The sequence below is a fragment of the Diachasmimorpha longicaudata genome, chromosome 6 (genome assembly GCF_034640455.1).
Source record: "Diachasmimorpha longicaudata isolate KC_UGA_2023 chromosome 6, iyDiaLong2, whole genome shotgun sequence".
In the NCBI taxonomy this organism is placed as follows: Eukaryota; Metazoa; Arthropoda; class Insecta; order Hymenoptera; family Braconidae; genus Diachasmimorpha; species Diachasmimorpha longicaudata.
The window spans coordinates 3,505,071-3,516,917 of NC_087230.1; the positions used below are offsets into that span (position 1 = coordinate 3,505,071).

General features: G+C 34.4%; 2 long non-coding RNA genes across 5 annotated transcripts; one reads left to right on the plus strand and one right to left on the minus strand.

Annotated features, from left to right (window-relative positions):
- Positions 1 to 426: 426 nt before the first annotated feature.
- On the minus strand, positions 427 to 7,032 carry LOC135163485 (uncharacterized). 4 transcript variants are annotated; one of them, XR_010299125.1, is made up of 6 exons: positions 6,558 to 7,026; positions 5,778 to 6,174; positions 4,243 to 4,384; positions 1,413 to 3,077; positions 858 to 1,084; positions 427 to 730 (listed from the first exon to the last, which is right to left on the minus strand). It is a non-coding gene; the product is annotated as an uncharacterized LOC135163485 (long non-coding RNA). The 4 variants fall into 4 exon arrangements; XR_010299124.1 differs by having other exon boundaries at positions 858 to 1,551; positions 1,905 to 3,077; positions 6,558 to 7,025; XR_010299126.1 differs by having other exon boundaries at positions 1,905 to 3,077; positions 6,558 to 7,013.
- A 57-nt stretch (positions 7,033 to 7,089) lies between these two features.
- LOC135163488 (uncharacterized) lies at positions 7,090 to 11,424 on the plus strand. The gene is made up of 3 exons (XR_010299130.1): positions 7,090 to 7,244; positions 10,578 to 11,087; positions 11,159 to 11,424. It is a non-coding gene; the product is annotated as an uncharacterized LOC135163488 (long non-coding RNA).
- The last annotated feature ends 423 nt before the right edge of the window (positions 11,425 to 11,847 follow it).

Sequence of the window (11,847 nt, forward strand, 5' to 3'; positions counted from 1 at the left end):
CTATCGGCCAAGATTTGGATGCAAAAAATAATCCCCCGAATACCACTCGAACTTCGAAATTATCTGATATTTCCCTCAAGGTTCCCTACAAACAAATAAGCTTGTCAAGTTTTCCATAAAAATCACTGATTTTTAAACTGGACAACTTGACACGTTCATTTGTTTGCAACGAACCTATCGGGAAATATCCGATAATTTCGGAGCTCTTGTGGTATTATATGCGACTATTTTTTTCCATCATACAGAATTTTCATTTGGTGCTCTTTTCTGTTTCCATTTATTTTTCAAAAATTTTCAGGGCAAACCACTACACGAAACTCTTCCTTGACACATTTTTAACAAAAATTCATTTTTCTTTTTTTCAACAATTTTATAGATTTTTTCAAAATGAAAAAAAAGTATTGGATTATGGATAGGGATAGGGATTGTCTCAATAATATAAAAACATTTAACTATCAACTTTAATTATTTATTATCGCACGCAGGCAGGTATATCTTTCTGGTATGATGTCTCCCGATCAACTGGCCCTTAGTGACCAGAATTTCACACTCCAGACCCATTTGACAAAAAGCCCTTGTTCATTCATTCATTTTTGTTTCTTCTCTGGTTCAGACACCCCAAAATGAAATGATTTTCGAAATCATAATTTGCCTGGATAATTTCCATTAATTCTCCATATTAATTTTCTCTGCGTCCTTACGCTCCTCTCTCCCCGCCCATTGGGCCCACCTAGACAGAAATCGAAAGATTTGACATGTGTCTACCCGATGACTCCAACAATTGCACCACCGGGCTAATGAACTATTGAATAATCATTCAATTTCCGGGAATAAATTTCTCCCAAATTTCGTCATACCTCCGTTCGGGGAACGTGAAATTTCATTTCCATGTGAGATCAGCCTCTCGGTGAGATGATTCCAGGGTCGGTGAAGGTCGTCCAAGCCATGCGTGTCTTTTTTCACGTATCTCCGATTTACTTATTTGAAGGATTACAATTTTTTGATTCTGGTCCGAGAGAAATAACTCCATTTTTACTTGAGTCACTTTCGATCATGGCCCAGTTTTTGATGAATATCCCGGAATCTAAGGAAGATAGTAAAATTTTTCTTATAACCTTTTTTGTGGAGGGAATTAAGTACTATAACAAATGTCATTACAACAATTCCAATATCTCTCATAGATTCGGAGATATTTCACAAAATCTCGACTCAGATATCAGTCAATTTATCTCGTTTTAACACTTCAGAAGTATTGGAGTTTACATTTCGAATGTTTATCAAAAATTAATTTACAGATGAATTAAATAGGTCTTTGTACGATTAGTATTTCTTTTATTCTGGTGTTTCCACTTGAGATTGGAAGACATTTTTATGAGAAATAATTCTAGGAAGTTTGGGGGTGATGTGTATGCTTTGTTTTCTGAATGTATACAGAGGTGCATGAGTGGGACTATTGTTGATGAGAGACATCAGGTCCAGGGTGTTATATCCCTTTAGTCTTGTAGCTAGTTCCTTTAAGGAAACGAAGCAGAGCAGTTGTGCCTTCCCAGCCTATAAAATAAAAGAGTTAAAACGAGATTTACACGTCTGATCATTTAACCATTATCCCATTTCCAATAAATAATTTATTGAAAAGAGCAAAAGCAATATGATTATATTAAAGCCCCATATAAGTCTATATCAATACTATGAGGTCATTGTGTCCTGGAGAGACCGTCTGCGTGGTCTTACGCAGAAAACTCCAGTTTATGTTCATAAAATAATATAAAGAAATCTTTGTTCATTGAAAGAAAGAAACCATGATGACGATGCTTTGGTTTTTAAGATTTTTAAGATCGTTTGTCAGTTCGTCGACTGTTCTCGAAGTGTGAACATATAATCATCTGAAGTAAAACTGCTCTTACCTATATCGTTTATTTTTTCTTCATTAATCTGACTTCCAATTATTAAAATCTAATGTAGTGGGAATTTTCTCTACTCCAGATTTGTCTCCAGGTGTGGAGCATCCGTCCCACGTGACCTCATGTCTCCTCGACGGTTAATTGTTCTGCACATGATGACTAATAAATCCAGAGAGATCAGAGGCTTAAGGAGCATTAAAATTGCGGTCTAGAGGTCCAGGTTCTGCTAGAGAGGAGTCGCACGGGCCTCACAATGAACAGAACCATTTGAAATTGATCGAAAATATTTCATTAAAGTTATCCTGCTCCATTCTCACAATTTTATACTGAAAAGGATGAAAAATCCTCGGAATTCAGTTGAATCGAAATTTTAAAAGGTGAATGACATTGATATTCCTTGGAGATTGGGAATTCGCTCTCACTGCGGTATATTTTCTAAAAATATACCGGTTTTTCTATTTATACCGGGATGACGCGGTGAATGAAGTTGTATGGTGTAATGTGTGTGAGCCGAAAACCCGCCCATTCGATGACGCTCCTTCAGCACTGACCTTACGCCTTTTGGCATGTGATTTCGGGGGATCGACAAATAAAAATTTAATCGTCGGTTTTTCCGCTTTGCGATCATAATGAGAGACAGGAGCACTGGAATTTGGCCGTCAACTTCACTAATGAAACTTGAAAAATATCGTGATAAGAGGATTATTGATGATATCAACATGTGTAATGATTGACACGTCATTACGAGATAATGCGGTAAAATATAAGAGTGTAAGTTTGAGGGGGAGGGAAGGGTCTCGCCCCTTCCTCTCAGCGGTGGTAAAACACTTTATTCTGCAATTTTAGTTTTTCTCTAAAGCAACAAAATAAACGAAATGGAAAATTAAAGTTGGAATGAGATTTATCAAAAAAAAAATTTTCTTGGAATAAATTTTACGAAATTTTGGGTTTCGACTGATTAGATTCATTGATTTGATTGGTTTTACATTTAGGTTTTATGTAATATAAGAAATAATAGTGTAATTGTAATTAATTGTAATGATTAGTGTGACGGAAGTTATTGCAATTTTTAGAATATTCAGAATTTCAATTTGTTGGACAGAGGTTTATTTTATTTTTTTTAATTCGAGTCAAACGAGAAGCGCAGGAATTCGGCCGTCCACTTGAAACCTGAAACTAGAAAAACACCCTGATAAACGGATGATCCATGATATCGGCATGTTTGGGTGCTCCCACGATAAATACGTCACGGAATTCGAAGATAATGCGATAAGATATTATAATGCGAGGGGAGACTCCCATCTACACCGTTTTAATATTTTGCCAAAGTTCCCGGGACACTGATTGAATATTTGAATCAATACCACTGATACTTCCAATAATTTTGTGACTAACGTTTTTTCTAACTAAATTAACGCGCCATAAAATTCACAAATTCGTTACATCATTAATGCAAAATCTGAATTTCACGTCAGATAGTTTTTGAAAATTAACTTCTGACGCTGAAAAATTTTAAAACCCATTGACCTTCCATAAAAATTTGCAATTTTTTGGTGTATTGTAGCCTTAACCGTCGATTCAAATTTTTCTTCGAGGCAATTTCTCTATTAATTAGGTGCACTCATTATCGTATATGAATTTTCTAATAATTGAATCGTTCGACGTTCACTTGATCCAATGCATCAACTCCTACTGTTAAACATAAACATATTTATGCAATATTATAAATATTGAAAAGAGGCTGGGGAGGATGTTAAACAAAGAAGAAACGTTTGTAACATCAAAGAAATAAACAATACAGTACAATACAATAAATATTGAAAAATTGAGTGTATGAAAATAAAAGCAACTAAATAAATAAATTTTCAAAAATTTTATAATGAGAGTGCTTGATATGTGTGGACAAAAATTAATCGTCTGTCTATAGCTGTTTTTCAGTTCATCTCAGTATGTTATAGTTTTTATATTTTGAAATGTTTAGAATGGTTTTAATAATAAATAAAACCAGAGAAGGAACAGAAAGAAATTAATGAACAAGGGCCTTTTGTCAAATGGGTCTAGAGTGTGAAATCTTTGGTCACTGAGAGTCAGTTGATCTGGAGACATCATTCGAGGAAGATGTACCTTCTGTGTGCGATAATAAATAATTAAAGTTGATAGTTAAATTGTTTTTATATTATTGAGACATTCCCTATCCATAATCCAATACTTCAGCTGGAAATTCAACAAATTCCTCCGATAAACCCTCGGCTTTACTTGTAATTGTTGATAACTCGTCGCCATCGTTGCAAAAACCTTCGATATTCTTCGATAATAATAATGATGACGTGGCGTAACTCACCTTTGGTAGGAGGAATCTCTGAAGATATGATGAAAGATTATGCATATTCTCGATATGATGCATCGCAAACACGTGCCTGCATAGAATTCTGGTGAATCCATTGCGAATCCGTGAGATAATAAAATGTTCTGTCATCGCATCGCTGGGAATGAGACGGCAGAATTGAGTTCAAAATTTGAATTAAAAATTAATCTGATTTTGATGGTTTCAATAATGAAATTATCTCGCTACTTTATATCAATCTCCAGTTGCGACGAGCTGACAACTTTTCACGAATACAAATTATTAAACTTATTTGATACTTCAATCATCGATATACAAAATCGGATTCGTATTTTGTAATGCCCGAACGGAGAGAAATACTCACATATAATACCACAAGTGCTTAAAAATTATTGAATATTTCCCGATAGATTCGTTGCAAAAAACTTGACTACTTCATTTGTATGCAGGGAACCTAGAGGGAAATATTCTATAATTTTGAAGCTCGAGTGGTATTCAGGGGATTATTTTTCCTATCGAAATTTCGGCCAAGAGAATTGTGCCATGACATGAAAAGAGGTTTATTTGGTTAAGTTGTCGTTTGTTTACCAAAATTATCAAAAAATTATCGCATGTAATACCACAAGAGCTCCGAAATTATCGGATATTTCCCGATAGGTTCGTTGCAAACAAATGAACGTGTCAAGTTTTCCAGTTTAAAAATCACGAGCGCGAAGCGCGAGTGATTTTTCTGGAAAACTTGACGAGCTTATTTGTTTGCAGGGAACCTTGAGGGAAATATCAGATAATTTCGAAGTTCGAGTGGTATTCGGGGGATTATTTTTTGCATCCAAATCTTGGCCGATAGAATTGCACCATGAGACATAATTTTAAACGAATTGCCATTTAATCTGTCAGATACAATTGAGGGTTACTTCATCATTTGTTTTTTTTTATATAGGCAACATGCAAAATTTCCAGTAAAATTTCCAAGAATATCCGCTGAAATACCGTGTTGACTATACAAAATAACGTCGAATGGTGCAATCCTATTGGCCAAGATTTGGATGGGAAAAATAATCGCTGAAATTCGAGGTAGGCTATACAAAATATCAACAAATGGTGCAATTCTATTGGCTGAAATTTGGATGGGAAAAATAATCAGAAAAAATTACATATCTTTCCCGTAATTCTGGAGCGGTATCTACTGGAGGGAAATGTTACTCAGCTTTTACCGAATTTTTGGGACCGTTTCATAATTTTTATAACAATATTCTGTGAAAAATTGCGATATCGTCATATCAATTTTCTCAGTCACTTTTGTAATCGAGAAGCGAACTTAAGTTCCGTAATTTTCACTGAATATTTCTCTCCATGTAATAATTATTTCAACTTGAAAAAATTACAAAAATCTTGCATCGAAAAGATGAAGAAAAATAAAAATTATTGCAGACCTCAAAAAATGCTCAGTATTTCCGGTTGAATCATTGAAATTAATGAGTTTAATAAACAATCAGTATAAATGTCGAAAGTGAGGTACAGCCCTTTATCACCTGAAATAAAATTGGAATTTCCGGGGCGTGTATCATCATCGGCCCTTTCTCCGCGAAAATTTCTTTGAAGTCTGTCTCCCGGAGTCCTCTCGAGAGCCTCGTGAATTCCATGAAATTTACCCGGCATATCCGAGCGAGGTATTTCCGGTGATAAAAATGTGGATCTCCGAGGCCTGCTTCTGGCCAAATTACTCGCAGAATGAGCTGATCAATGGGAAAAAAGGAATTGGCTTCGGGGAAATTGGCCCATCCGACTTGCCAGGACCTGCACCAAGTGCATGCCCAGACACACGATTCACCAGGTGAGTGAACGTTGGTCCTCCTAACGTCAGACACCAGTTGCTCCAGCCCTTTTACCACTATACCCAGACGTGATCAGCATGAAGGGATAAATTCACTAAAAATTACGAAATTTAAGTTCACTTGCTGATTACAAAAGTAATTAAGGAAATCTACGTGACGATATCGTAATTTTTCACAGAAAATTTAGATAAAAATTACTAAGCGCTCCAAAAAACCTGTCACACCTCTGTAAAATTTTCCTCTATCAAATGTTGCTCCAAAATTACGGAAAACTTTAAATAATTTTTATTGAATATTTCTCTCCGTGTAAAAATGTAAAAATATCACATCAAAAAAGGTTAAAAAATTATTGTAATTATTCGGATTTGATTAACTTTCGTAAAAAAATCAAAGACGATTTTTTTCCTATTTGTTGCTCTGTAAAAAAGGGATTATGAGATTACCAGTAGTTTATATGGAAAAATATTCAAAACTTACCTCAATAATCCTATTTCAATTTTTTATAACAACAATATTTCCAATGAACCTTTAATTGAATGGCTCCATAGATGTGAGACCTCTAATTACTTAAAAATAGATAATTAGTTCGTTGTTGTGGTATTGAAAAAAGGCACTTTAATCTACATTTCATTCCTATTATACATTTCCTATTTTCTACAAATTCCAATATCATTATTCAATTCGTGTCTCGGGATAAACAAAATAACAGAAATAACTTTGATTTCATTTACGTAAAATTTCTCACTAAAAATAAAGGAGTTAATTTTAAATGACTTTTTGATTAAAAAAAAATCCGTTGAACACAAATAAATTAATTGACTAAACTATCAAATTTTTACAGACACAATTTTTGAAAATGTCACCGCATGGAGATATCTGCAAATGTTGCATCAATAAATGAATTTATCGAGTGCGTTGTTAAGAGGGATTAGAAATGAAAAAAAATTCAGCTCAAATATTGCTTCACATTTTCCACGATTCGCGATGACTAGGGGAATTCCACTATCTCAAAATCCAATATTGGAGTTTATCACCATCCACCGGCATGAACGAGCGGGTCTAAACGCGTCGAAGGACGGTATTGCGCGAGGAGATGCAATACCCGGCTTTCACCAAATCTCCAGAAGTCGAATTTCAATCCTGACGGAATTTTTTTCGAATGATGTAAGCAATATAATTTCTAATGCGGAGATAATCCGGGTATTTTTAGAGCAATACGTCTCCATGTGACTCGATTCTTGCAGAGGTCAAGAGAAAAAACTAACGTTTTTGGACATCTTGTGATAGTGAACTATTATGTGATGTACTATTATATCAGACGGAGAAGAAAGCCATAACAAGTTTTGACGCGGAAAATTACTTTTTGCGCGTGTAATCGACAGCGCTTACTATTTTTACTACTCAGCAGGCAAAGAGCATGGTCATATCACATTTTTTTTTTTCAGCATTACAAAGTTGACCATGAAAAGAAAGACGAAGATTTCATTCCGAAATAAAATAGTGAATCTAATAATTAAAAGGCACTTTATGATCAGGAACGAGGGGATTGGTAATGAGTAATTATTTTTTCGTTACTGAATATCAAATTAGATTTTTCTGTGGTACTTTTTATAATGATTCATTGGACCAAATGGACTTTATCAGTTGATTGTCATCGATTTTTTCGCGTTTCTATATTTACTAATTTAGTTGATTCCGCAGAATCGATTGGAAAATACTTCAGTAATGCGAAAACGATTACTAGCATAATGAGTAATTGATTTATCTGATTACTTGAATGTGTGTATAGTTGGGGATTTGCTTCCTTCAAATTACTTAAATAATCAGAGAATTAATTTCAATAAATTACTAATTAGCTGGACAAGGAATGATTTGTGTCTCGAATAATCTCGAGCGTATCAGTAATTACAAATTTAATTCGCTCGATTTACATGAGTAATCAGAAATGTTATTTCGACGAATTACTAATTAACTGGGTGGGAGTCATTAGATTAAAAAGTTGAGAACGAAAAAGACTGAGAATTAATTTCGCAATTAACATAGTTACTCTCTTAATTTGTAATTTCACTATAAAATAGCGCAATGACTTTGGCAATATGTCATTTGGAACTGAAAATGGGGGAAATTTTTTTTTATATATTTATTTATATAATTATCTAACATTTTGTATAGAAATTACCGTTTACATATATAAATTAAATATATTTTATTGTAATTTTTGTTATGTTTTCTTCCTGTATGAGGTCATCCATGATTGTCTCTGGTCCTCCTGAATTATCATCCTAAGAATGGCATGAGGTTTCCCATCCACGAGCCCACTGTTCAATGACATAACATAAAAAAATGTTGAAACAACTTCTGACATTTCCACTGAAGTTTAATCTCAGACACGCGCCCATCTGATTGGTATATCCGGTCTGATAACCTCCCCGAGCCACTGAATGTTACAATGTCCAGAGCGGTTTTCTTTGATTGCACAAATTACGTGATTAATATTGATCAAGAGGGTCATTTTGAACAGCTAGATAATCGTTACTAAGAATGAATTAAAACCAAATTAAAACCAAATTTGTTGTAGCAAATTGTCATAAAAGAAATAAAAATTTGCATTCTAACGAGAACAATTGGAATTGAGTGTGAACTATTGAAGACTTCTAATTGGAAAGAAAAAATGTGGGTATTTTTTAAAATTCATTAATGTTTACTCAAACAAAAATTTACTCAAAGTAAACGTTAATGATAAAGATCATAAGTGGAAAATCCATATTTTTGACTGCAAATTTGATCAGATTTATGTAAAATTTTCTCAAAACTTAATCTTCAAAATTTTGAATTTTCCAGCACATACACATGATCTAAAATCATAGTTTTATCGCATTTAATAACATTCCAGATAACTTGCAATTGCAATTAGAGAATCATAAAATCGGTTGATTAGAAGACTTCGATTCAGAAGTAAAAATAAAGAAAACTCTTCAATGAACCCTCTGAATCACAGTTTAATCGAAGAGTGGTGAGAGCACGTTGCCAGTTCCCACAATAACTGAAATAGGTTTCCCACAAAATTTGCCCTCTGAAAAAATAACCGTTTTTAAATCTCCCACGCTACGAAAATTCATCAAGTGCCTGACCGATGTTTCATACTTTTTATTTGATCTCAGCGAGGCAATTGGCCAAAATTAGGGTGCAGGTCGTCACAGGTCCGGGCGACGAGGAATTCCGATTAGACTCATTGAAAGAGAAATCGGTGGGATTTTTGTTGGCATTTTAGTAGGCTCAGGGGGGAATTTCCAATGAGCTATTCTCCGAAGTGCTTCAGGTTTGGGATTGAAGCAGCACGCACTCACTTTGTCGTCAGGCGTCACTGCATTTTCAACTGGAATTGTTAATTCGATTTTTCTTTAAATCAATCACCATTTCCATTCATGATTGGTTAATTGGTTAATTATGATTAATTGGATCAACTTGAATTCCATTAATTTGATTCCTTTTTTTGCCAATCAAGTTATTGAATATCCAATGGAGATTCAATTTCCTGGCCGATAGAGCAGAGAATTATTCAACAAATACAATAAATTAATCAGCAGTTTTTTCAAAATCTCAATTTATTGAAAATTTCATTGAAGATTTGAGGGTCATAAAAAGTAATTCTATTGTATTCTTCAATTCATTGCACAATAGGATGAATAATTTGGTCATAAATTTTAGTTTAAATCCCATTATTTATTTATTTTATCAATAGAGTTGTCAACAGGCCTTCAGCCAATTATATGAATTGAATAATAATGATATCAAATAAAATGTTGTACAAATTATTAATGCGGTGATAGAAGTAGTATTGCGTGCTATACTAATGGACACAATGACATTATTGGTCATAGGTCGTAGGCCAGATGAGACCCAGTGAGATGAAAATATTAAATCTGTACTATAAACAAACTAGGAAATTCGGTAATAAAAATAAAAGTTTCATAAGCCATTTTTACGAATGGATCGCAGTAATCAGTGAAGAGATCTACTTTGAGATAACAAGTTTACTTAAGATTTTCAATGTAGTCACTATTCAATTGGAAATTATTTTCTCATTGTGGGAGTAAAATTATGAAAAATTAACAAGCAAGTGCTATAGTATTCGATTAATATATCATTTTTTTTAATGAACGAAACCCCAATTTTTGGATTGATATAACAAACGAAAATGACTGAAAACTGAAAACTCAGGTACTTTTTGTAATATGAATCAAAATTCCCCTGAATTAAAAATTAAAAGTTTAATAGTAAATGTAATAGTAAAATTAATTAAAAATTTCATAGCAAATATACTGATTATTGACTTGACATATTAAACAAAACTTTAATTCTGAGTTCTACGTAACAATAAAAATTCTGAAAATTCGCGAAAATTCAATCAATTTTTAATTGGTTCATACATTAAAAATTGATTTGAACATTATATTCAATAAAAAAAATATCTAATGACTATCAATAATTTCCTAGAACATATAATCCACTGACAATTGAAGCTATCCTTGGAATGCCGATGATCCTTCAGCTAAAAAAAATTATTTCCATCGAACTCCAACAACGCGTGCGAAATTCATTCAATTCAATTCAACTGTCTGCACTTGATAATCGTTATCTACTTATTTACATCCGTTTTGAATGAGAATTGAGAACCTAACGAGATCCATTGGCTCCCGGGTGACTATTGCGGACTATTTCTACTCTAAGATGTTTCGTTTTCTGAGAACAATCGTTGAATGACGAATACAAATGTTGTGGCTGTACGTGCAAGCTAGTCGGGCAGTGGCAATAAGCTCTCAGTATATATAATCGCATTGTACATGGAGAGAGACGACAGGAGCGCAGCGTGACACTGTCGATTGGTGTAGGTCAAGAACGACTCTGCACTCGTGATATGGGACTGGGGTAACGCCACCAGTAGCCGGGCGCTCCCAGAAATTTACAACTTTCCCGGGGGAATAAAAGTATGGGAATGTGAATGAGGTGACTAAATAAAAAGACTCTAAGCACAGCAAAATAATTCAAGAAATAATTTATCAACATTGCCAAGACAGGAAACTGAGTGGAGAGCAGAAGGCAAGTTGGACAAGGTGGAGATGCGGGAGTGCACTGATAGGGACAAGGACCAGTGCAGGGCCTCTGGAGAGAAAAAAAAATACTGGGGCATACCGTGGGGTACGAGGTACTGAGGAAAAGGCTAAAGGTTAAGAGCTCGTGGAAAATATGGCGCCGGGACTGTAGCAGAAGGTATTAGAGGGAGAGGATGGTGGAGCTGCTGAGGACACCAGGCAGGACAGCGCGTGGCAGACTGGGAAGAGTGGAAAGGGTCCTTAGGGGGCAGAAGAGGATTGAGGGGGTGATGGGGAAGGGAACGGAGGGTTCAGCAAATAAATAATAATAATAATTCATAATAATAATAATAATAATAATAATAAGTGTAAAAGATGAAAAGAGGTTCGCAGAAGTGGCGAATTTGTTGGGTGGAACAAAAATCTAGTTAGAGAAAGAATAGTGAGATAGGAGATATTGGAAAAAATAGTAAGAAAAGTTTAGGAGGAAAGATTGAAGGGAGGGGTAGGTCTAAATAAATGTATAAATAAAATGAAGATGTGATATACCAAATGTACCTGGGTAGATTGTAAAGATGAGGAGAAAGAGAAGGATCGGCAGGAGCTCATGTAAAACAAAGAAAACATTTGTTACATCGAAGGAATTAAATGAATTGAGTTGAAATTAGGTACTT